This window comes from Canis lupus, chromosome 21 (genome assembly GCF_003254725.2).
Source record: "Canis lupus dingo isolate Sandy chromosome 21, ASM325472v2, whole genome shotgun sequence".
Lineage (NCBI taxonomy): Eukaryota > Metazoa > Chordata > Mammalia > Carnivora > Canidae > Canis > Canis lupus.
The window spans coordinates 39,157,246-39,184,151 of NC_064263.1; the positions used below are offsets into that span (position 1 = coordinate 39,157,246).

Below are 26,906 nucleotides of genomic sequence, written 5' to 3' on the forward strand. Positions count from 1 at the left end.
CTCAGGCAGCTGACATCTAGGCTAAAATGTGGATTAGGATTCTGGTGTTGGATGCCTGTCAGCTGGGCTGCTGACACTGCACCTTGACCCTGTGCCTATTTCTCAGAATCCAGAAAGAGGAGGAGGTGACAGATTAGCTCTGCTAAACACAAACAACTCCCTCCAGAGTTCAAGGACCATCCCTGGGCGACTGGAGGAAGCCTGTCCTTTCCGCAGGTTCCCACGTTCCTGATGGGCCTTCTGGCCACTGTCTGGTCCCTGGGGTTGCCTGCCATTCCTTCACATCAGCCTCATCCTGCTATAGCTGCATTATCAGTAGGACTCTTTACCCCATGTAGGGACTAAGGCTTTGTCTTAACTTTCCTACACTTAGTAAGACCAGGAAAAACTAAACATTTAGCAGAATGTTGGTAAGGATTTGAGAATAATCAGAATAGAAAACATGAAAACAAAAAAAAAAAAAAAGGAAAAAAGAAAAAAACTTTCAATTAAATACTGGGCATCACAGCTCCTGAAGACTGTCAGGCATGCCTTCCATGGGAAGCCCCTGCAGGCCCCTTTCCTTAGCACCCCTTCCCCACCTGCCACCATATTGCATGAATCCCCCTACCGTGGAGCACCTTTGGCCACGTGTTTCAAATATACCTCTCAAAACTTTTTCAGACTCGATAAAGAAGGGAGAGAAATTCCTTACCTCCAATATCCTCAATGGTACCACTATCAGTATTCAAGTCATCCTCTAGGCGCTGCTCCACCTGGGCACCTCAACTTCTCCCTGGACCTGCAAGGAGGAGAAACAAACAAACAAATAAAACAAGCCATTTCCCCTATACCAGCCAACTCCCATGTTGGTGCCAGGCCAGCAAATGATGGATGCACAGAGAAGCATTCCCAGCACAGAGCAGTTTATCTACTCATCTCAACCTCACCATTTGGGAGCAAGAGCTGGGTGTCTCCTTCATATGATCCAAAAGTCCATCAAAAGTTTTTCTAAGACCAACAGCACAGGTTTCCTGTGAAAATGACTCTATCCCCAGGAGCCACAAGAAAGATTGTGGATAAGTATTACAGAAGGTTGCTTCCACTACACTTGGTCCCAGGGCACCCACAAAGGGGCTTTGTGGGGTGATTGTTTTCCTCCTACTGCAGATGAGGAATCTGAGGCTCAAAGAATGTAAACACCTTATCCACAGTATCCATGCCAATAACCATTCAAGTTGCTAACAGACATGAGATCAAAATTTTCACCATGTGAAATGAACTAGGGGTGGAGGAAGGGGAGGTGGGCGGGGGGTGGGGGTGACTGGGTGACGGGCACCGAGGTGGGCACTTGACGGGATGAGCACTGGGTGTTATTCTCTATGTTGGCAAATTGAACTCCGATAAAAAATAAATTTATAAGTAAAAAAAATAATAATTTTCACCATGTAACTCTGCTTAGAAGACATGAATCACATCCCCAGGCCTCCCGAGAGCCTGCTGAGTCCTGCCCATCCCAGCACCTTCATCAGTAGGAGAGGGTGAAGGAGCTGAAGGTGATCGGTTGCCTCCAAGACACTGATTCTGGGGTGGGAGCAGGGTGTCCATCTCACTCCCCTGAGACCAGACCTTTTGGACCTGGAGTTTATATTCCATGATTATTCCTCTGTCTCAGCTAACTCCAGTCTGCCCCTTGACGTTCAGAAGCAAGAGCCTGGGATCCCAAGTTAGGTATCTTCAAGCCATGGGCTACATCTTTGCCAGGGAAGCTCAAATGCAGCTGCTGCTTAAAATTCCCATTCTGTTCGTGCTTTTGTGCCCAAGTCAATCTGTTTCCTGAGGTAGGAGGCGGCAAGGCATACAGTTTGATTTTGGAGAAGGAGAATCAAGAATTAAGACGAATAGATACTTTCAGCAGCATAGAAAATATGGGAAATGTGGCACTTTTCCTTAGGCCCAGAAAGGTGCATCTGTCTCTGAATTAGTTATGTCTGTCCTGGCCTCTGTACCCCACCTCCTCCCAGCCCACAATCCATACTCTTTTCTCCAGTCTTGTCAAACTTCTTTTAAGGCTTCTTTTTTTTATTCCCCCATACTGGTCACTTTTCTCATTGCCTGAAATACTCTTCCTTCTCTTCAGCTGGTTAATTCTTATTTGTCTTCCAAAGGCCAAGTAGGTACAGGCATCACCTCCTCCAGGAAGCCTTCCCTGATCCATTCTGTTGTCTGGGCTCCCCGGCACTCAATGCCCACACGGGCTTCCACTGCAGCATTCCTATGCTACACTGCTATTCTATCTATATTGGCCCATGCAAAGAAATCTTAGGATGTGTTAATAGCATTGGAATCTATGATCTGATATGTCGAAGCATGTTAAGCCGGAGAGGAAACTTTTTCAAAATTTCATAGGCCCCATTATTATAAGAACTTTTCTAATCTCTAATTCTATTCCTCCCATCACCACCATGACCTAAGGGAGAGGAAAATAGGTGTTCTCATTTACACTAACCCTGTACCTGCTTTTAATGTTCTACACAGGCTGGCATCCTTCTCACCTCATGCTGTGCACTGAACATCCTGAATTACTTAAAACTTTATATATATATATATATATATATATATATATATATATATATATATATAAACATAGATATTTACCAACTGCAATAGCCTGGCCCTGACCAACCAGAACTGATGTTGGCCTGTCAAGCAAGGTCCTGGTGCTCCTGGTATGCCAGACATTTCCTCTTTTCTTGCTGATTTGTGGGGGGGTATAAGTCCGGGGGAGTGTCAGGAGGGAAGGGTGGATGGGAAGGGGTCTGGTCCATGTAACAGTGGCTGTTTACTGACCAGTATGAAATAGTCCAATATTTTAACCTCAGTTCACCAGAAATGACAGCCTTGTGGATGTTATAGACTGGAAAGTGATTTAAATACACATCTGATCTCACCATTATTTACTGAGGCACTAACTGATCCCAAGCTACAGTGCCCATAGACCTTGAGGATCTATGGCATTTCTGAACTGTTTTATATTTCTCCTGGAGGAGATAATGTCAGAGAGGTGGGGAAGAAGATTTCCCTTCAATTTTGTCTGCCTATTGGACTTTCTTCTATTTAATATGAGGCTGGTCTGGCTGCAAGTCTCTGTAACCCAATCTGGGTTTTTGTTTGTTTGTTTATTTTTTAATTTTTAAAGATTTTATTTATTCGAAAGAGAGAGAGAGAGAGAGAGAGGCAGAGACACAGGCAGAGTGAGAAGCAGACTCCATACAGGGAGCCTGACATGGGACTCCATCTCGGGCCTCCAGGATCACGCCCTGGGCTGAAGGCGGCGCTAAACTGCTGAGCCACCCAGGCTGTCCCCCAATCTGGTTTATATCCCTTAATGACATTCAGGGCTCAGATCGAGAATCATGGCTACAACATGCTCTCTTTTCCTTGGAGGAAGGACTTCCAATCTCAAGAGAACTCTGATTATGTTACTTCTATTGATGATAATTGTGTTTCAAAAATATCCATTCTCTTCAGTTACTTTTTAATTAAATAATATATGTACACATTCTTCTTGTAAAAGCTAAGACTACATAGATAAAGGAAACCCCCCGTAGCCATCTGTCCCCCCTCCTAACTCTTCCCCCATCCCCAAGGTAACCGTTAGCATCACCTTGGTCTGTATCTTTCCATACTCTCAATAGGTATCTTTACACATACATGTGCATATGGAAAAATGATGGTTTTTAGGTGCTTTTGTTTGTATTTAGCATGACACTAGCTATTCTGCAATTTTTTTTGTTTACTTAAAAATATGTTATGAGGATCTTTCCATCTACCTCATTTTTGTTATCTCTACCTTGAATCCCATACATTAGTTGTCTAATAATTTACTTAATCATCTTCACAGGTGGGCATACCTGTGGTTTCATTTTTCACTATTACAAACACTATTTCCATGAACATTCTTTTTTTTTAAATTTTTTATTTATTTATGATAGTCACAGAGAGAGAGAGAGAGAGAGAGGCAGAGACATAGGCAGAGGGAGAAGCAGGCTCCATGCACCAGGAGCCCGACGTGGGATTCGATCCCGGGTCTCTAGGATTGCGCCCTGGGCCAAAGGCAGGCGCTAAACCGCTGCGCCACCCAGGGATCCCTCCATGAGCATTCTTGAACATAAAGCTTTGGGCACCTGTATTTTTCTGCACTAGAGTCTTAGAAGTTCTCTTGTTGGTTAAGGAGCTATGTCCAGTAACTATCTTCTCTTCCACCAATACTGCATAGTAATACCTGTTTCCCCAAACCCTTACTAAAACAAGATGTCATCAGTATTTAATTGCCCTTAATGCGATGAATAAAGCATGACTTCTCTTTATCACTTGAATATGCATTTTCCTCATTACTAGTGAAGCTGGGCATCTTAAGTTTATAGTCATTTCTCTATGGACTGCCCATTTGTATCCTGTGGCAGGCAGACTTCTAAATGGCCCCCTATGGTCCTCATCCTTTGGTGATCATGCTCTTATATAATCTCCTTCCCTTAAAGACCTAGTGACTTGCTACTAATGAACAGAAATGCAAAGATGATAGTTTGTCTTCCAATGTTAGGTTCCAGAAGATGGTGACTTCCATCTTGTTTGCTCTCTTTCTTCCTCTCTCTTTTTTTTTTTCTGACTCTTCCTCAGTCTGGTGAAGAAAGCTGCCATGTATTTAGCTGTCTTCTGGAGAAGCCCATATGGCTTCCAGCCAACAGCCAGTGAGGTACAGAATCTCATCAACAATCATGTGAATGAGTTTGGAAATGGGTCCTTCCCCAGTCAAGCTGAAGATGACTCAGCCCCAGCCAACATCTTCACTACAGCCTGGGAGAGATCTGGAGCAAGAAGCCCCAATGAAGCCATGCCTGTGTTCCTGACTTTCAAAAGCTATGAGATAATAAATGTTTAATTCGGGGAGGCAATTTGTTAAGTATCAATAGATCACTAACATGTATCCTTTGCCATTTTTTATTTTTTGATTGGTAGGCATTCTATAAATTACAGTTGAAAATTCTTCATGTGTGGTATATGTCATAACTCTTCTACCAATCTTTTGATTATTATTAATTTTATTTGTATCTTTTATTGTATAGAACTTTAAACTTTTAATGTCTTCAAGTGTATCAGTCTCCTCTATGGCTTTTAAATTTCTTGTTTAAAAAAGACCTTTGGGATGCCTGGGTGGCTCAGCAGTTGAGCCTCTGCCTTTGGCTCAGGGCATGATCTCAGAGTCCTGTGATCAAGTGCCACGTCGGGCTCCCGGCATGGAGCCTGATTCTCCCTCTGCCTATGTCTCTGCCTCTCTATCTCTCTGTCTCTCATGAATGGATAAATAAAATATATAAAAAAAAAGACCTCTGCTCTCTCAGAGTTATAAACATATAATTACTTGTTTACTTCTTTCTCCCAACATCCACTATAAGTTCCACGAGGGCAGGGGCTCTGAGTCTTGCTCATCTTTGGATCCACAGTCCCTGAATACAGTGTCTCACAGAGAGGTGGCATTCAGGAATGCTTGAAAGCATTCCATGCAGACAGACTGTGCAGGTTGCATTTCTTTCTCTTAGTAAACTCTCCCTGGTGTTTAATCTCCATTCCTGGTCTGAAGTGTGTGCCTTTCTCTGCTTGCTCTTCGCTAAGACAGAGAACAGATATCCTTCTGGCCCCTTCTGCAGCTTTCTCCCATCAGCCTCAACAATCGTATGAGCTCACATACTCCTCTAAAACTACACAGTGTTGGCACTAAATATTGCTGGTGTGCCGAAGATCTCATGCCCTTAAAGAAAAAAAAAAAAAGGAATAAAATATCAGAAGATTTCACTGAAAGTGCTGGTAAGGATTCAGTGCCAAGAAATGTAAAAATGACAGCATGAATTAAAACTGTAGAAGACAGAATGTGAGGAGAGGCTGTCTGTGCTGCAACCACCACCTGCAACTTCCACTGCTGCCCCAGACATTGATATAAAGTCAGTTGCCAGCTTCCCTGATCAGGTCTAGAATGCCCACATTCTAGAAGGCATAGTGAGATATTCTTACTCTTAGGGAAGTTGGGGGATGAACTGGCACTGACATCTAGCATTTACTCCCCAGACTGTCTCTGGGGAAAAGGGTTTTTTTGAAATCTTGTAGTTGGGAACTTCATTCGAGTGTTTGGACCCTGAGTCTACTCTCTCCTCAGGCAGAGGATGGCTCTACCTAAGCAGTGTCTGAACCCAGCCTATAAGGTCTGGGACAGCAGGGCCAGGCACTGCTTTGAAGGGGAAGAACCACCACATTTCAGACCAGGAGGACAGGTAAGGAATGGATTCTATAGTTAGGAGCTGGGTGGAGGAATCAATATCTGATCAGCACCATCACCAGCCTATGGAATGTTTCAAACAAGTCTGAGAAAGGCACTCCTTTATTGAGATGCCTTACCTACCATCTGCCAGGTAATGGCATTTATTATACAATGAATAAGATATGAATGGCACTCCCTAGTGTTGTATAAGGCACATCCAGAACAACTATATAATTAAGTTGGCCCATGAGCCACCCTTATTCCCCACAATCTAGCTGGGCAGGTGTTGTTCCTGGAACCAATGGAGCCAAAGATACCCTAACTCCAAGATATCCTTCATGGTACTTCTCACCTTCAAGGTCTTCTCTGCCCATGTGAGTGCTACTTCTTATATTCTACAAGATTCAGAGATCATCAGTCAGAAAACACTGCAACAAACCAAGCCTTGTCTTTGCCAGACCCCAACTCCTTGCCAAAGCCGGAGTGAAAAGTGGAATTCCCTGAGTCTGGAGTTAGCCAGGGATTTCCTTGGACATCAGAGACAAGGCCACACTGCCACTGACCTCTGTAAAATGGAGATGATTGAAGGTGGGCAAGCTTCCACTTGCAGTATAGGTGTCTGTACTCCCTGAAGTGTGCATACTGAAGGTCAAGAGAATAAAACAATGAAAAGAAATGTCCTGGTTTCAAACTATGTTACAAAGCTAGAAGTCACTGAAACAGTATGGTATCAGCATAAAAACAGACATATATAAATCAACAGAACAGATAGCTCAGAAATAAACCCATTAATCTCTGACAAAGGAGGCAAGAATATAGGATGGAGAAAGGACAGTCTCTCCAATGAATAGTGCTGGGAAAACTGGACAGCCAAATGTGAAAGAATGAAACTGGACCCACTTTCTTATGTTGCATACAAATATTAACTCAAAGTGGATTGAAGATCGGAACAGAAGACCTGAAACCAAAAAATTCTTAGAAGAAAATATAAGTAGCAAGCCCCCTGACATAGGTCTTGGTGATGATTTTGCTCATCTGACAAAAACCAAAAGCAGCAAAAGCAAACAAGAGGGACTACATCAAACCAAAAGCCCCCTTTTACCTATGAAAAATCTAAGGCTCACAGATGGTAACATGTCCAAATCGGCCAACTGCTAAGAGGCTCAGCTAGAATTTGAACTCCTATTTGGCTCAGTCCTGTGTTTGTTTCACCCAGTTACATCATCTCCATCTGTGGTTAGGCCTGGAGGGATGTGATATGAGGTCATGTTATGTTACTTCCCTTAATGAAAAGAGGACTCTAGCTATGGGTTCCTTGTGGGCTAGGTGGGCCAGAGGGGCATAAGGTTCAACTCAGGTTTTTGTAATGAAAAAAGCCAGCTGGGAGCAGCCCGGGTGGCTCAGCGGTTTAGTGCCTCCTTCAGCCTAGGGCCTGGTCCTGAACACCCGGGATCGAGTCCCACGTCAGGTTCCCTACATGGAGCCTGCTTTTCCCTATGCCTGTGTCTCTGCCTCTCTATCTCTCTGTGTCTCTCATGAATAAATAAATAAAATCTTAAAAAAAAAAAAAAAGCCAGCTGAGACCTATTTCCTTGCTTTTCTAAACTGGTCTAAGGCAGGAAGGGCTGTTGGAGGTAAAGCTGGAGAAAGAGGCAGGGCCCAGGGTTAGGAGAGCCTTTTCAAGCATGTTGAAGAGTTTGGGCCTTGACTCAAGAGTAGCAGGGAGCCCGCCATCTGTCCCCTCCACCTGACTTAACTTAGTTCCACAGGGGCAAGCACCATGTCTGTTTTAGTCACTGACAGTGCACTCCGACCCTGTGCCCAGCAAACTGCAGAAGCTCAATAAAGGTTTATTGAACTGATTATTTCATGTTAAAGGTAAAATGATCTATTTCCGGTTTCTGAAAGTGAGTTCTGGCTGAGATGTGGAGAACTGATCTGAAGAGATGAAAGTCAGAGACAGTAAGAGAGACCGCTTAGAAAGCCGGGGCCACAGTTTAGGCAAAAGTGGAGGGGGCTTGGATGAAGTTGACATCTATGAGGATGGGGGGAAGTAAAATGATCTAGGCATTCAGCCAAGTGAGGCACCTTGGGAAGCACCTAAATGTCTCTGAGCCTTGGTTTCTCATCTGAAAAATGGGGATAATAATAGTATGTACCTCACAGGAACATGAGAATTCAATGAGATTTGCCCAGTGCCTGACGCTTGATCAGTATTCAAAAATGTAAGTTTAATATTACAGCTGCCATTGCTCCAAATACAGGGCTCTGGAACGAGCTCTGGATTGGCAACCCTGGTATCTCATCATAGCTCTGCCTGACCCTGGGCCAGAAGCTTCCTTCAATGGTCTTGGCAACCCAATCTCTAAAGTAAGGGGTATAACTAGCTGACCTGCTAGGGCCCTTACCGTGCTCATATTCTGTAATGCTAGAGCTTTTGTCAGCCCAGACAGACAGACAAATATACATGTACAGAAGAGGGGCAGACACTGTCACCACAGAAATTTAGCACCTGCCAAATTTTTGGTTTGGTGCCTCCGACTTAGTGCAGTTGTGCTTCATGGCAGCAAACTGGAGGACAAAGAATGTGAACCGTAATATCTATTCAAGGGTCCTTTATTAGTAGAACTATTAGTGAGGTGGGGGGAGATCTACACATTTCTGAAATATCTGTTTTCTTCTTGCAAGACAGGGAACAGAATTCAAGCTTTCAAACTGTTTATAAAGTAATCAGCATTAATTTGTTCTGTTCAGGTTTTAATTATACACTGTAGGCCATTCTGACAGGACACCACCACCGCAGAGTCTGTCAGGAGATAATTTCCCACCAGGATGACCACGCACCTCATGAATTATACATGAAACTTTGTTTCCCTGTGACTGTTGCTAAAAGATGCTGTCAGCCTCCTGAAATCTCAAAAGATCTGCAATTGTTTTTCGATAAGTCTAATTAGCAGGAAGTAGGTGGGGAGGTGTTAAGAATGACTTCCCAGGGATGGAAGATGCTGAGAGATGCTGAAAGGGTCCCTCCTCCTCCAGTGACCCTAGCAGGCTCGGCATAAGGTTGCCTCGGCAGGCACAAGTCAGGTCAGGATACTTGCTCCCACAGAACCGACAGGCAGCAAGATTTACACTTGTTCTCCCCGGGACTGAACCCCAGCAAGCCAGCCAGAGACTCTAGACATAATTCTGTTATTCAAATGGGAGAAGAGTTTGATAGCTATGCTAATGACTTTTATCTGTGAAAACATAACTAATAGCTTGGTTTACATTTGCGTACATTTATGAGCATAATTTTAGCACATAATTTTATTGCACAATAAAACATAATGCAGCATTAGTCGGCTTCACACACACAAAAAAAAAAAAAAGAAAAAGAAAAAGAAAAAAAAAGGGATACCTTACAGTGATCTGCACGTAAACCTTCACACCGCATTTATATGACAGTATCATTTAAAATGTTGACCTGGTTGAATTAATGAAGTTTCCCAGTTAACAATTAGCTGCATAAGGCCATTTCCTGTAGACATAATATTTAGGGGTGATGCTTATGATTTGCTGCATAATTCACTATAGCATTGACTGCTAAAGATTGTTTTTCAATGCCATTATTCTTCTGTTTAAATTAGACTGAGTGAAGGTGATCCTTCTTACATGTGTGCATAGTCTTTCTTGGAGTCTTGGCTGTGTGGGTCCCATCTAAAGAATGCAGAACTATCAAGTAGGCCAAAAGGACTCCTGAGTATGAGGAGGACAGGACATTGGTGATGACACAGGGACATACCTCTGTGTAAGAGATCTATCTAATGGAGCAGAGCCCAGAAATGGGGCAAAGGAGACAAAGACTGAAGGCTGGGCTTCCAGTGATCAATATGAAATAATTGCTGGGATGTCATGAAAGAAGGATGCTGGGTGACCATGGCTGAACGCAGTCAGAAAGAAGCAAGGAGGCTTGGCAATGGCCATAGCCAAACATAGCCAGTCCTCCCTAAGAGACCCATAGGGGAACGCTGTCTGCACTGGATATACTGGTCAATACTCTTAATTGCAAAGGCAGCAATGTGAATCAAACTAACTCAGGCAAAGATGGAATTTTGGGGTTCACACAACTGAAAAATCCAGGGGTGTGTCAGCATCCAACACAGTTGAATCCAGATGCTTCAAGTATATCACCAGAGAATGAATCTCTCCACCTTTCTCATTTTCCATTATGCCAGCAGCAGTCTTTCCTAGGGCCTCTCCCACTGGAGTGGGAAAGATGGGCTCGGGCTTACATGATAACCAAAATTCATGATCACAAGTGAATGCCTGCAAGTGGGCATCCAGGGATATGAGGTACTCTGCTAGGATCCCTGTGGTGAAAAGGTTGAGACTCTTGATCAGCCTTGTCAGAATCATAAGGAGTAGGACATAGACTCTTCCCAAAAGGAAGAGAGGTAAACAGGCAAAAGGGCAGTGGCTGGCCAGTCCTTCACCCAGGGTTGTGGTGTAAGGGGCCAGAGAACATTTCTCATTGTCAGGAGCCATGATGGAGGTGCCTGGGCTAGAGAAGACACTGCAGAGGAGAGGGCACTGTGCCCCAATTGAGCTGGGAAGCACATCTGGCACAAACAACCTGGAGAAAGAGGGGCTATTGAGGGCTTAGGGATGATGACAGCTCTCTGCAAATATTGCGGGCCTGCCTATCCCCTGTAACTCCAGAGGGGGGAAAAGAACAGAGGGTGCAGTTACAGGCAAACAAGCAAGTTTGGCTCAATATCTGGCCAATTTAAGGTCTTAACAGGCAGAGAGAATCTAAGCATACAAGCTGCCCTGAGGTTGGTGAGTTCCTCACCTATAAATAAATGTAAGCAGATGAACAGGTGCTAGAAAATCCCCCTGCCAAGATGCTGTAGAGGAGAAATGAGAAAAGGGAGAGACGATGCTCTAGACGACCTCTACCATGAGCACAGGAATAGGGGAGTCACCTGTTAACTGCAGTCTCAAATCACAGATATCTTCTCACATGCTGAGAGGCATGTGTCTGAAACCCTGAATATTAAAAGCTAAAGGGAACTAAATAAAGCTGAATATAGGGATGCCACAAAGGAAAGAGTGGACAGTGAGAACCAGGTGAGCAGATGGAACATTGTGAGAAGAACAATTTTCTGAGGTAAATAGGAAAATTAAAAGTGAATGTAAAGGAGACAGGATTGGGACCCCAGAGTACATATAAATCACCTCTCTGGGGTAATATGGGAGAGAGGATTAGGAGACCAGTCCTGGGTGGAAAGCAGGCTAGGCTGGTGTTCTAGTGTCCTAGGACTGCCGCAATGAACTATTGCTAACTGGTGGCTTAAAACAATGGAAATTTTTGCTCTCATATTCTGAGCCTGAAGTCTAAAATCGAGGTGTTGGCAGGGCAGCATCCCTCTGGAGGCCCTAGGGGAGAATCCTTTCTTGCCTCTTCTACTCTTGGTAGTTGTCCCCATTCGTTGTGACTACATTGTTCCAAACTCTGTCTCCCTCTTCCCATGCCTTGTTTTTTCTGGCCATGTCTTCTCTTCTTCTGTCTCTTGTAAGGGCACTTGTCATTGGATTTAGGATCCACTGAGATAATCCAAGATCATCTTATCTCAAGATTTTTAACTTATACCTGCAAAGCCCCTTTTTCCAAATAAGCTCGTATCTGCAGGTTTTAGGTAGGCATAACTTTTGAGGACCACCACTCAACCCCCTACATCAGGCAACCGGGCAGACTTGAGGACATTATGGGTGTAGTGAGAGGTGTGGGCAGAGAAGAGAGAGGATGACCTGAGGCACAGCTACCTCAAGCTATCTGCCCCATGGGAAACTCAGAGCCTGAGGCAGATGCCAAGGATGGGGGAAAGAGTAAAGGTGTCTTGAGTGCTTGAATGCCTGTACGAAAAGAAATAAAACGCCATGGGTTACAAAGAAATTTGACAGACTCAGAGTTACCCAGAAATTCTCAAGATTTATCTCTAGATTTGCCATGTAACGTTAGATATCTATCAACCCCTTAATCAAATATTAAATCTAATATAACTTCTGGTAAAAGCATTTATCTGTATTTCAGATTTCTCAGGAGCATTGGCAAATGACATATGCCATGAAATTAATTATCTGGCCAATCCCTGAGAAATTCCACAGAGAGAAATGTCCACCTATATACACAACAAGCACGAATGTGAACTGCCACATTTACCAGCTGAGTAAGTGAGAGAGAGCACTCTAAAACGTCCTGGTTTAATAAACCCAGTGTCTGAGGAGCATCTCTAACTACCCTGATTGTTCTAGTTATACAATATCTTGATTTGGGGGCTAAATCAGGTTGTGCCCCTGTTCTGGTCATCACCACTGCTAGGGGGACACCATTATCACCCTTAAAAGAGCGCCCTTACTGCAATGAGTGTGACTGGGGCACAGGCAGCAGGGGAGGACAGCTGTGAAAAAGTGAGAAGAGTCTTAGAGCCACTTCCCTGTATCATCCCACGAGCCCTTGTGGCAGCTACTATTGTGTCCATTTTACAGAGAAGAAGACAAAGGCTCTGAGAGGTGAAGTGACTACCCACATTTTCACGGATAACAAGTAGCAAAGCTGAACTTTAAATCCAAGTCTTTTTTTTTTTTTTTTAAATCCAAGTCTTTTTTGATTGCAGGATTCTTTGTGTCTTAGGTTTGCTTACAGCACAGGAACAAGCAATGATCTCAGGCTGAGCCCTTGTCCTGGTACCTAACACAGTCTGAAGGGTCAGGCTATGGCTGTTCTGGTAGGTCTGTCCCAGGCACATCTATGAAGTAGTTGCTAAGAGGGGGTCTTATTACAAATGTCACATACGAGCAAGCCAGGAGAGGCAATACAGTCAATTACTCTTATTAAGTTGGCTGATTTCAAAAGATGAAAAACGCACAGTATTGTCCTTAAATATTGAAAGAGATAAGGGAACCTGTGGGATGTACAGAAAGAACCCTGCTTGAAGTCTGGGGGTGCTCCTTTTCTTTCCAGGTCTGGCTCTGCAGGATTTAGGGCCAGCCTTGGTTTGAAGATTCCTATCTTAATGGTATTCTAAAAGCTCCTTTTTCCTCCTGCTCCCACAATTACAGAGGGGCCCAGAAACTTCCCACTGCATTGATTGTTTAGGGAACTGCGATCTGCTCCCACTCCCACCTTATCTTGTCTTCACTGTGTCCTTTTTTCTACCGTTTACAATTTCTTGTCTTTGGTCCTTTGTCCAGCCAGCTCCTCTTCGTAATTAACCCTCTTTTATGTCTCTGGGGGGATGCAGACCAGCCCTTTAGAGGCCTCTAATGACACCCACTTTGGCTCCTGCTGTGCCCCAGGAGATAATGGCCTCGAAAGCTTTCTCAGCCACACGTGCAGCCTCTCTTGCCCAGCCCTCTGTGCCCCAGCAGTGGGCAAGGTTTGTATTAATAGATACTCAGTTTAGAAAGAGACAAAGAAGATGACTTAGCCTGTTGTGTCTGAAAGACACAGCACTACATAAGTGTCTTCCTGTCCCCGAAGCCAAATGTTCAGTAAGCTCAAGGGCACTTCTCTGAGACCCCCTGGGAGGCACAGTTCAACCTTGATTAACTAGAGTGTTCAGGAAAGGGCAAGGGGTTGGGGGGGGGGGGATTATAGGTAATTGGAAAGTTCTAGCTTACTGAAAGTTAACCAAAAAAGCTTCCCCCCACCCAGTCTATATTTTAGCCTTTTTCCTGAAACACTTTATAAAATCACATGTTTCGGTATTAGGGTGAGTGGGTGAACATGGTTGCTATTCCTATCTTAACTTCCTGAAGAGGTACTTGAGTCTTCATCTATCCTCCCAGAGCACTGAGTTCGATTCTGTTAGCCCTTAGCTCAGGTGATTTATTGCTCTTTATATCCATCCTTATTCCTCTATACCTAGAGAGCAGGAACAATTCTTATATTCATTCATGTACCAAAAGTAAGATGTTTTGGACTCCCAATTTTGGCCACGAGGATATTCGACCCTACATGTCACCACCTCCATTTGCTACTGGCCTAGCCAAGGGCACAGTAAGAACATTCCATAAGGCAAAGAGATAGGAAACAGAGGCCATTTGGATGAGCCATACAATAGATGACCAGGCTGGGGCCAGAAAGCCATTGTGGAAGCCCAAAGGGAATTGGTCCCAACTTTCTCTAGGATTTGCTGTAAATAATTATTATGAAGTCTTTTTCCATGTCTTAGTGAATATTATCTATAAAAATAATTAATATAAAATATATGGACAATAGATAAAAATTAAAATGGTAACACGTAGATACATACAATTTGACCAGGGAAAATGGAACTTGATAGAAATAAGGTCTGGAAAAGAAAACTTACCAAACCCAAGTCAATAATCATGTAACTTAGTATGGATCAAAAACTGATCCATAAACCAGATCTCTATTGTGAAGTTTTCATGGAAAAGGAGTGAACAAAAATAAGCATTATTTTAGTAACATACTGTTATGACTGAAAAAATAGAGAGAACTTAATAGTTTAACTATAAAAAATCATGGATTTGAATTGGCCTAGTGTCTTTTGGTGCTGAAAATATTTTTCAACAGAAATTCATCATCACTGCATAATTCTGATTTAAATATTTATATTCAGGGATCCCTGGGTGGCGCAGCGGTTTGGCGCCTGCCTTTGGCCCAGGGCGCGATCCTGGAGACCCGGGATCGAATCCCACATTGGGCTTCCGGTGCATGGAGCCTGCTTCTCCCTCTGCCTATGTCTCTGCCTCTCTCTCTTTCTCTCTCTGTGACTATCATAAATAAATAAAAATTTAAAAAAAAAGCATGACTTTAAAAAATAATAATAAATATTTATATTCAAATTGCCTGGGTTAAAATGGAATATTTGAACATTCTCCACTTTGTGTATCTACAGTGCTTTGTTTTTTAAAGATTTTATTTATTTAGATGAGAGAGATAAAGAGAGAGCATGAGCAGGGGTAAGAGAGGTAGAGGGAAACTCAGGCAGAATGTCAAGCAAACTCCATGCTAAGCACAGAACCAGACATGGGGCTCAATCACACAACCCCAAGGTCATGACCTGAGCTGAAACCAAGAGTTGGATATTCCACTGACTCAGCCACCCAGCCACCCCTCCAATGCTTTGTATAAGGACTCAGTCCTGGGAAACCACTTGTGCAGACCCAGAGGATGGAAGATCCAGAGGATGGAAGATCCAGAGGATGGAAAAATATGCATTGTTCAAAGGAAGGGGGTAGATCTGTACAGGCTGATACAGAACAGTACCCATGATAGCCCCTCTACTGCTTATTTTCTTAATTTAAAAACCCAAATTCAATCAATGAGCGTGAGCATGAGTCAGAGAGAGAGATGGCACACATACGAGAAGGAGATTATGTATGTATGCACAAGAGCTTGGAGAAATATGTAGCAACTGCTGACAAGTGGGAAAAGGAGTTTTTTGCTTTTTAAGGCTTTTTATATTTCTTTATTATTTAAAATTTTCACAGCAAACAGGTATTAGTTTTGTAATTAACTCAATAAAAGATGTTTAAAATGTTAAACAGATGAAGGAATGAATGAGTGCCAAGGACTGTGAAGGGTCTGAGATTTTATCTAACTTGTGAGCTGACAAGTTAGGAGTCGGGCTGCCACTGTTACATGCCTGCTGCCAGAAGAAAAGAGACTCCAACAGAGTAGTCAGAGGATTAGCATTTGTGCATTTTCCCAAGCCCCAGATCTCATGAAGTCATATAAAGTAGGCCAAATGATAGCTGTACACCCACTGAAATGCCACAGGAGAGCAAACCCTCAGTTTAGGGAACCCGAGTCTTTTATAATGGACACCCATCCTGCCTGATCTCGGTTCCATCCAGAAGGAGACGTTATCTCTGTCCAGCAAGGCTGTTAGTTGTACAAACGTCCTTGGAAAGAGAATTCAGAAGAGAATCTGGTGCCTCTACTCACTAAGCATGCAGAAATGCAAGAGACCCAAGGGAACTGTTTTCTGATGATGACTTAATGAATTAACTTGAGTCTGTCTGCATTAACTGTCATTCTCATGGGTCTCCAGCCCATTCCTCTAATGTCCTGATTATTAAATCTCTTGGTTCAGAGTAAAGATGGAGAAAGAGCAAGAAACTGGCTTTGAGGGGAAAAGTTTCTATTTAAATTTCTAAAGCTGTGTCATCCAATTCGTCCCTCTATATTCTTTGAATGAGGAACTCAAGTATGGGCATTACATCCTACTTCCAAGAGATTTAATTATGCCAAAGATAGATGGCTTTTTCATGCCATTGAAATCTATAAAGGGCCAACCTCAGGTACTATTTTGGGTAGAACTACTACATCATATTCTGCATTATATTCTATATAAAAGGTACCTCCTGGAATTGTGCAATGTCTTAGTCCAGGATCTAGATGCGAGGGGTGCAAAACTGAACAAAAGCAACTAAATCCCCTGCCTTTCTGGAGCTTACACCCCAATGTGCAAAGAGGGACAATAAAATTTCAAAAATATAAGTAACATATACCATATGTCAGGTGGTAGTAAGTGATGGGGGAAAATAAAACCAGGGAAAGGGAGAGTGGTGGTGTGGGTAGTATTATAAAGAAGCTGAAGAGAAGGTGTTGCTGATAAACTATCAACTGAGCAAAGACCAGAAGGAGGAGGGATCAATCTGTGCAGGTATCCAGGGTAGGAGTATATTAGGGAGAGGTAATAGCCCTGGGCCTGGACCATGTCTATGCTTCAAGGATCAACAAAGAGTCCAATGTGGCTGAAGTGGTGAGAGCAAGAGAGAGTGGTAAGAGCTGAGGTCCAGCAGGCACCAAGATCCCTGTTCATTAAGTAAGGCCCACGTAGATATGGTGGTCAAGGAGGATTAAGTCTCTGGCTGGCCCTGTAAGGCTGGGAATGACCCCCATTATGAACACTTGGCAACTGCCAAGACTCGAAGCTGCATGCTGGTTGTATGAATGTGTATGTGTATACCTGGCAAACTCACATGATTCATAGGAAGAGGGATTAGAGAGAAAAGTCAGGAATAGAGAAAGACAATGGGCCAAGTGGCGCAGAGGAGACAGCCTTGAAGGCTAGCCTGAATTAGAGGTGTGGGGCCCATCCACCCCATGGGCAGGACATATCCAGGTCCTGAGGCATGTCTAACTTGAGCAGGGAAGGAAGTGGAAAGAAGCTGGGGATTCTATTAAGTCTCAGGCCAGGCAGCTGATTGTTTCTTATACGGGCCAGAGTTCTGCCAATAATTGTTAGATTACCCTACCATTCGAAGTAAAAAAAAGGCAGGGGATGGGGGTGGAGAGGGGTTTCCTAAGTAACATCTGTTCCAGATTTCTTTTTGATTTCAAGCAGGTCTTGGTCCCATTATCTTTGTGCATTTGACACCAGTGATGGGAGCTGGCTGGTCTTAACAGTGAAGTAGTTCAGAGACCCCTGGAGTCACCCCTGCTCCCTAATACTTAAGAAAGGGCCACTGGGCCCCTCTGGCCTCTCTGGACAGGCCAGGAGAGAGACTAGCCTGCAGCCAGGATGCCCACCCATGCTCACACACCCACTTTGGAACCCAGCCCGGTGTCTCTGCTCACATCAGCAAACAGCCCCCATCTGTCTTTGGAAACTGCCTTAATATGCTGTTGCCCGTCCCCTTACTTCTGGTCTCCCTGTCTTCTGAGAATCTCCGACTTGCTTGCAAACTGCCATCCTAGGGTCAGGACTGCCATAGAGTGGGAAGGATCTGGGGTCAAACAGTGCCAGCTGTGCCTCTGACTTGCTGCAAGCAGCCACCGGGAGGGATGTCGAGCCCAGCACAGTGCCCAAAAGACAGTAAATGCTGAATAAATGCAGCCCCCACTCCACCATGAGGATAGAGGTTTTCATCTGTCTTATGCACTGATGCAGTCACTGCACCTTGGCTGGTGCCTGGTAGCAGCTCAGCAAATATTTCCTTAAGGAATGAAGGGAAGTGAGAAGACCTTCTCACTAGCTGAAACAGAAGCCCACCCACAACCTCTCTCATTACCTCTTTCTGTTTTACTTACAGACTTCTCCTAGAGCCTCCTTCCTATAAAGAAATCCAAATATTCTCAAATATTATTGTTTTTTCCTCCTTCCTATCTGGGCCAAACTCCTTCACCACAGGGTCCTTGCTTTCTGCCTCTTGTCCCTGCACGATTGCCTGCCCTGAGGTATATGGCATTGTCCTCTTGTGATGTATAGGGAGCCAAAGGCCTAGAGAGGGAGTAGCATGCTCAGAAACAGGGAAGCTAGGATTAGAACCCAGTTCAGTCATGCTCTAGTGCCTCTCCTTTTCATTCCTGTCCTGTCCTCCTGCCTTCCAACACCCCAAGCCATTCCCAAGGACGTGCTGGTCCCAGAGGGAGGCAGCCTCACCTGCTGGATCCTCTTCTCCAAGCCTCTCCACCTTCAGTTCCCATACCCCATTCTCACCCATGCAGGGAGTTCAGGGGAATTTCAATAATGCTTAGTTACATCTCTTCCCCCTCTGAGTTGGAGTCAATTAACAAAACAGGATGCTGGAGTCAGATGGTATCAAGAGTTTGGATAATTCAGAAAATATTCACTCCCTTCAGCTCATTGGAAAGGGCAGGGCAGACCTCCTTGGCTACATGACTGGCTTCAGCCAGTGGAATACTTGTAAAAGTGACCCAAGAAGAAGAAGTGACTTCATGGGCAGAGCAGTTTGGCTGGGGTCTTGTGCCTCTGCCATCACCATCCTACCCTAGGTTGTTCCTTGGCTCTGGAGGAGGAAAGATACAGGGAGCAGAACTAAACCCAACCTATAGCTCTGAAGCCAACCCAGGTGAGATTAGCCAACACCCAGATGACGACCCACAGACACAGGAGGAAGAAGAAATTATCGTTTTAAACCTCTAAGCTACAAGGTTTATAGCTTTATTATATAGGCAAATAAGAGATGCAGATAGAGATCCAGAAACTAAATTTCTAATTGATAAGGCTGACTGGATAATCCTGACAACCTCCCCCACAGCCACACCTATTTCTGGCTATCCTTGTCACCCAAATGTGTCCAGAAGGGTGGCACAGAGCCAAACTCATCCAAACTTGGAACCAGCAGCCACACCCAGAGAAATGCAAGCTGCTGTGCATGTGGATTCTCAGGTAAATGAAGGCTCAGACTCCTTCTATCTCTACCTATATTCCTAAAAATCTCTGTGAAATATGACCCTCTGTTTCCCTGACTCAGCATTGCCAAAGCCACAGCATCAGGACTGGGACTGCTGTCAAGATGGGGGTCATGCTGCCCTGGGGCTGGGTTGGCCCTGGCACCTCTCCTGGGTGACTCTACTTATTGTCCTTTTTTGGGATGCCTCTTGCCCTATATGACTGCTGGACCTCATTCAACTTTTTTTCCAAAGCTAAAAAAAAAAAAAAAAAAAAAAAAGCTTTTATTTATTTATCCATGAGAGACACACATAGAAGGGCAGGGAGCCTGATGTGGAATTCAATCCCAGGACCATGGAATCACAACCTGAACCAAAGGCAGACATGCAACAACTGAGCCACCCCAGTGCCCCTCATTCAACTTTCACCTAAGAGGTAAACATGGAGGGAAAAAAAAAAAAGCAAAAACTAAGGAATCTACTACTTGTTTCTAGTACAGTGAGGTTTTTCTATAAAAGCAATTAAGAGGACCCCTTTATATGGCAATGAGCTATGAGACATAGTCAGGACCTTCCAGTTTCCCACGAGTGCCCTTTCTGAACCCATGCAGGTAGCCTTGCTTCTCTGAGCTTCTCTTCCACAACATGGGCATGGTGAAGTTGCCCTACCTCCCCCACAGAGCCATGGCAAGTGGCAAATGAAACAAAATCAAGATGTGGAGGCACTTGGAAAATCTATCACATTCTGAAAGAAAAAAAATAAAAACAGCAAAAACGGTTCTCACCTCTGGCAACCTTGGTCTCTTTAAAAGTCAACATATTTAAGTAAATTTCACTGTACGGTATTTGACAAGAAAGTTCTGTTCTTCATTCTTTCTAAAAGAACTGGTCTCTCTCTTCTTGGCATGTTCAAAAGAATATAGGCCTAGGAGATAGAGAAATGTGGGCCCAAATCCTGGTTCAAACACTAATAAGCTGCAGGACTGTGGGCAAGTCAAGTAATTTCATTGAGCCTGAACTTCCTCATCTGTAGAATGGGTATAACAATAAATGTCCCTTCAGATTACTAGGATGATCAAAATGGACATTCTTATTGGTGGCACTTTATGAATTAAAAAGTGACTGGCAGGTGTCAGATGTCACCATTATTACCTTTTAAGCATTTGTTGAGACCTGTCAAGGGTTTGATTTAATGATCTACAGGATCAGGATCCGGCAGTTTGGGAACAACTTCTGCTGTTCTCCCAAGAACCTCTGACTTCCCTTTTGCCAGGCACCTTTAACACTCAGGAAGCTCCATGTCTGTCCTCAGCAGTGGTGGCTGAAAGGAGAAAGATGCATAGGAGTGTGGCCTGGGAGGGACCAAAGGCTCTCAGGGTGACTGCAACACTGCCTGGTTTCCAGAAAGCTCACAAGGGCCTGCGTCTCCTCAGGGACCCAGAAGATGAGGTGTGTAAGCTGCTGCTTGGGAACAGTCAGAGTCATAAAAGTAACACCATGAAAAACCCATTTTGCGGGTAACAATGAGAAGTTAATGCAAAGACTCATTGCCCTCTGTTAGCAAAAACTTTGGCAGTGACTTTTCCAGGCTCCCGGGAAGCCTTTGGAGAATGCTGCTTTAACCCAGAAGCACTTCATCATTTATATGAATGAAATGAGTGCAAACAGATTGTCGGGATGTCTGTTAACATCACCTCTTTTTTCTTGCAAAGAATCCCCTCCGTAATTACATTTTGCCTGTCAGTTCATAAATTTTTCTTATTACAAACTGGCCATTATTGATTGCTTTTTAAAAGTACTAAAACTGAGCCCAAAGCAGTAGATCTCTCAGTAAATTCAAAACATACTATCTTCTGTCCCGATCACTAGCGAGGAGGGAGGGGGAAAGCCTCTGCGTTTACTGTGCACTCTGGGCCGAGGCAGGCCCACCATACGTTTTGGTTTAGAGACTTGGCTTTGGGGGCTGCATGTTTTAAGCCACAATGAAAATAATAAATAAAGGATAAACTTATTTGGCAAATGCTGACACTTTGTGAGCCAACATCCTGTCATTGTTCTTCAGCCTGGGCCCACTGCTCAAGGGGTTCTATCTAGGTTCTTGGCGTTTATGACCAAACATCATGATGAGCAAGGAGGGGAATACTGTGAGGCACTGGGGCAGGATAATGAAGACTTAAAAAGTTTTTAAGTAACCAGTAGAATGTTTTCCTAAATCCTTTTAAAATGAGATGCTGTGGTTTTCTGTATTTCAACCTATCTGATTAAAATATGAAAAGAGTAAAATATCAAGTGATTTCTATGTTCTGGGGAAAGAATGGTGCTTCTCACTGTTCAGAGTTTGAGAGAAGTTTCTAAAACCTTTACTGGTCACAGGTAAGGGAACAGAGCAGAAGATACGTAGATTCCAGGCCTCTGCTTTGGCCCAAAGATCTAATGGGGGTGGGCACCCAGGGGCACCCCCTGGCCCTCCAGATCAGCTACCTGAACACAGTCTCTTTAAAAATCAGCACAGGCTGCCAATCTTCAAACCCAGTTCTTTAACCTGCAACTGTAGAAAATGGATAGGGGGAGGGAAAGCAAATGAAAATCTGGACGTGTGTGATCAGCTCCTGATTGGAGCTGGATGGAACCAAGTAATCAAAGCAAGCCACAACATGGGCTAGGTCAGGCTGCCAATCTTGGACCGCTCGCTTGCTAAAAGCAGGCAGCAGCTACTGATCTGGCCAGGAAACAATGCCCCATTCAGCTCTCGGTATCTGTTCTTAATATCAAGACGCAAAACTGGGGTCCTCACTGGTGAGGAAGCAAAGTCTGGGCCAGCGGAGCAATTACACCTTAGCCAACCAAGTGAACAAAATGGGAGACATAAAACCATTTCTAAAGTGGAAATAATTTAAAGGCCTTCTAAATATCTTAACAGTGCACTTGGCCACACTTGGGATTAGGAAGCAGTATTTTATGTTAGGCAGCAGGGCTTTTGTTGTGTGTGTGTGCATTTTTCTTTTTAGGCAGGGATCTAAAGGGAGGACTGCATTCTGTCAAAGTGGGGCACCGACCCCTCGAGCCCCCGGCAGGGCATGGCATCCTCAGCATTTGGCAAGAAGACAGGAGAGTCCGTGATGGACCAGACCTCTTCGGGGGCCTTGTCTTGGCAGCTGTGAAGCACACCCCCACGCCTCGCACTTACAGATCTCTCCCTCCCTGGGCTTGGTTTATGGGAGACGTCTGCCCTCAGGGCAAAGCCCAGGAGACAGGCAAAGGTCCAGAACACAAAGGCCGAGAGCAGGGTGGGGCTGGAATTGGGACACCTTCTGTTTTCTGTCAGCAACCAGATAAGATGAGAAAAGCTCTGCCCTGCTGGGACGAGCCAGTAATCTCCAATGAATCCTTCCTTCAGCCCTAATGTTGGCCTCTAGGCCATAAATCTGCATCCTGTGAGAAGTGACCCCGCTCTGTCGGCCCAACAGCAGGCACCTGACTTCTGAGCAGCTTCTCTGTGCTAGGCACTGGGGTCAGGGAGGAGCAGGACTGGGCCAGGAGGAGGCTGAGAAGAAAAAGAGGGTGATAATGACAGATACAATGAAGAGGAGGGAACTAACATTTATAATGGGCTCACCATTATACAATACAGCTTTACAAATAACAACTCCTTCAAACCTCAGCCCTGGGAGACAGGTGTTATCAACCCCAATTTACAGATGCTAAAACCAAGCCACAGTGAAGTAACTTGCCCAAGGCACAGGCAAAGTCAGCATTTGAACTCAGAACATCTAGCTCTGGGGTCCACATTCTTCACCACTTTGCACCCAAAAGAGCTGAGAGTGGGGAGCAGGTGAGCTCCCTCAGGAAGCTCCCATGGCACAAGCTCAGTCTATTAAGGCCCAGGCTCTATGAGGAGGAAGAAAACTGCTTAGGCCCTGGCACCTTCTACATAGGGTGGCTCAGAGTCCAGAGCGTGAGAATGGGGTTATTCAAAGTGTGATCCCTGGACTGAGCATCAGCCTTGTCTGGGAGATAGTCAGAAAGGCAGATGCTCAGACCTGATGCTGCAGTCTTCCTGAAACAGAATCTCATTTCTAACAAGCCCCCTGATGACTCCCAGGCACTGTCAAGTCAGGGAGATCCTGGTATAGAACCTAAGAGCTAGACACACCCCTCAGGTCATATGAGTGGTGTGCCCAAGGCCACAGAGAAAGGCAGTAGAGCCAGTGACAATGTCTCGCCATCTGTGCCGTGACAGTGAAGTTGGGGCTGTGGCTTTTCTCGCTACTAAGGAATCAGTCTGATGACAGGAGTGTAGCCACTATGTTGTTCCCCCAGGCTCTTCCCATAGCCCACTCCCCTGCAGAGACCCCTTCAAAAGGAAGCTGGCCTCTGACTTCCATATCAGCCTTTACTGGGTGGGAGGCAGGAACAGTCTCTGACACCTCACAGTTGAGGAACAGTCTCTGACACCTCAATTCCCAATCTCAAGGAGGGGTATCCTGTCTCAAACCGAGACCTAGGGACAGATGCTTAGCTGGCCACACTCCTCAATCACTTATCTCTTTAAGGACAGAACACGGACTTTTAAGTCACAAAGATTCAGATGCAAAAATCAGTTTCATTACTCCCTACCTATGTGACATTGGGCAGACTGCTTAGCCTCTCTGAGCTGCATGTTCTTTATCAGTCAAATGGAGATGAGAATATCCATCTCATAAATTGATGAGTTAATATAGATCTGATGTCTATCATATTGTTCTCTTCTCTGACCACCTTCCATCAGTGACCGGCAGGCCTAGGACCCAGGCATTTGGGAATGATGTGGATGATGCCAATCCAGAATAAGATCCCTTAGGGGCTGCTGACTCTACTCCCATATGGAAAGCCATGGGGGTGCGGGAAGTGCAAGAAGAGGATTATTGCTCATGGGCTTCAGATACCCAAGATCTAAACCATCTCTTTCCCATCACTGCATGTGTTGATATCACAGCCCAGTCCCCTTTTGGGCCCAGACTCGTGCTACTGGCTGCAGGTAGGGCTCAGGAACATATCTCTTCTGGGGTTCCAATGGCTCCAGATAGAGTTGTCTCAGCTAGGCTGATGGTAAGATTAGACCAAAGGAGACACAGGAGAGGCTGAGATGCAGAATCCTTTGCTTCTGGGATTAGAGTCAGGAGCCCCCCGGTAATCTTATTCTGGGTTGGCTTTGTCCGTATCATTCTCAAATTGCCCTCCAAGCCACTGCTTTCACATCCTAGCCCAACAGAGTAAAAAAGGTCCCAGGAAGGCTTTCAAGGACCACAACTAAGAATAGCCTTTGCCTCCCACCCATGGGACAAATATCACATGCAAGCATCACCCTGGCAGAGTCAGAAGGGCAAGCAGAGGCAGCAGAGGAACCTGAGAAAGTTGGTGCCTGCAGAGACCAGGACTCACCTCCCTGACACTGTCTTGTGCATTGCCCAAAGCATGGTCATCGTCAGTAGGCTCCTTACCCTTCTTGGTTCTACTGCTTGACCATTAATTAATTAAGTAGTTTTAAAAAATAATCATATCACTCTACCACCTTTTCCCTTTCATTACACTTTTTCTATATCCTTGCCAATTATGGGAACCACAGTCAAATACCCTAATTACAGCGGGGCCGATCAATATGGTGGTTGGCAGGACTATCACCTCCCTCATTCAGCACTGTATACTACATTGATATGACCCAAGACATCAGCACTCTAAGCAAACTTCCTCTACTCCTGACACACACTGGCCTAATGCAAGCCAAAGAACCTAGTTTTTCCCTTTACAGATTTCCAGAGGGACTTATATAGTGGGCCTGTCCCCTTCCCTATGGGGTCCGAGTTAGGGTATGTCAGAACAGTCTCCAGAATCTTCTGTGCCAGTTCAGGCTGTCCCCACTGCTCTTCCTTTACCCTGAGCCTGTAAACTCCATATTCCTCATTAATAGCAGAGTCAATAATTGCACTTCTTTGACAAGCAAGAGTCAGACCCATCCCTGGGCACCCCAGATGCCCCAGACCTGTGTACTCTTCCAGAATTTATATTTAAAAAATAATGATGATTGCCTATACTAAATAGTAGATTCATCTTCCTGACCTGTGGCTTTAGTTTTTGCTCCTAAACTCAAGTCAAAGGCCTGGAGCCAAAGGGTCTCCATGTAGACTCAGAAAGTTCTCTCTGGCCTATAAGGTAGCCCCTCCTCATTCTTTCCCTAGCAAATGATATGAAACTTCTCCCTAATTAGAGTCCCCCTTTAAGTTCTGTAGACTGCTAATGAGTAAGAAAAGAGGAGGCACTTGGGAGCCCTGAAGAAATTATTTGAAAGCAAAACCAAGTGGTCTCAGTAAAATATCACCATTTCAGTCAAAGGGATTTTTTTATCTTATACACCAACACCTGACACAGCCCAGCTGGCAGCATACTAAGAAATTAGACACTAGCTTTCTTCAGAGAAAACAGGCCTATACTTTATATTCTTGGGCCTTCTTTTGCTTGGCAAACTGTCCCCTTATCAACTTGACCTTTCTATGATCCCTGATCTCCCTCGGCTAAGGCAGGAGCTTTTTGTCCAATACTCTCCCAGGGGTCCAGAGAGGGTAAGTTCACTGCTTGAGGTTCCACAGTAAGTTTGACAAGGCAAGAACTAAATTCTAGGGCTACAGATTCAAGGACATTTCACTCCATTGCTAATAATTCTGAGGGCTCACTGGGCAGTGGGAATAGTGCTTTGCAGGCACTCATTTCATTCATTTATTCCCTCACCAAACAGCTATTGAGCAAAGAATTACCGAGTTGCTGGTCCTACAATAGTGAGCCGAGCCAAGCCAAGTCCTTGCTCCCCTGAAGCCTGCATTCCAGCCTGGGAGCCAACAATAAACAAACATATAAGACAATGGCAACCAGAGCTCAGTGCCATGAAGAAAACTGTACCCAGATAAAGGAACACAGAAGGACCGAGAGGGCTGTATAGATAGGGAGATGGGGGGAGGGGTCTCCAGGATGAGGTGGTATAGGCTTGAGCAGAGATTAAGTCCAGAGACAGGTCATGCCATTATTTGAGGGAAAGGCATTCAGGTGGAGGGAACAGCAAGTACAAAGGCTCTCAGGAAGGAGCCTATTACGCTTAGGAATGGCAAGGAAGCTGGCTGATGGCCCAGTGCATTGGGGGCATCTAACTGGAGATGAGAGGTAGCAGAGGGCTGATCATTCAGGGCCTGCCAGCCCATGGCAAGGACAGTAGACGTTAAACACTCTGAGTTGTATGCTCAGGAAAACAAGTTCTGACTTCAGTTTTAGAGAGCTTAACTGGCCACTCTTTGGAGAACAGTCTAGAGGAGGTCTCCAGAGGAAGCTGGGAGCTGAGCAAGGGGCAGATGCGATTATTAAATCCTTGGGCAAAAAAATTAATCAATCAATCAATCCATCCATCCATCCTTGGGCAACCCTGTACGTCCTAAT

The 26,906-nt window shown here is 44.7% G+C and overlaps 1 long non-coding RNA gene across 10 annotated transcripts in view; it reads right to left on the minus strand.

Annotated features, from left to right (window-relative positions):
• The window catches only part of LOC125753247 (uncharacterized), a 141,839-nt gene that overhangs the window by 80,362 nt on the left and 34,571 nt on the right, over nucleotides 1-26,906 (minus strand). For all 10 annotated transcript variants that reach the window (XR_007404599.1, XR_007404596.1, XR_007404600.1 and 7 more), the window contains exon 2: nucleotides 695-781. This is a non-coding gene — a long non-coding RNA (uncharacterized LOC125753247). The remainder of the gene's footprint in view (nucleotides 1-694; nucleotides 782-26,906) is intronic.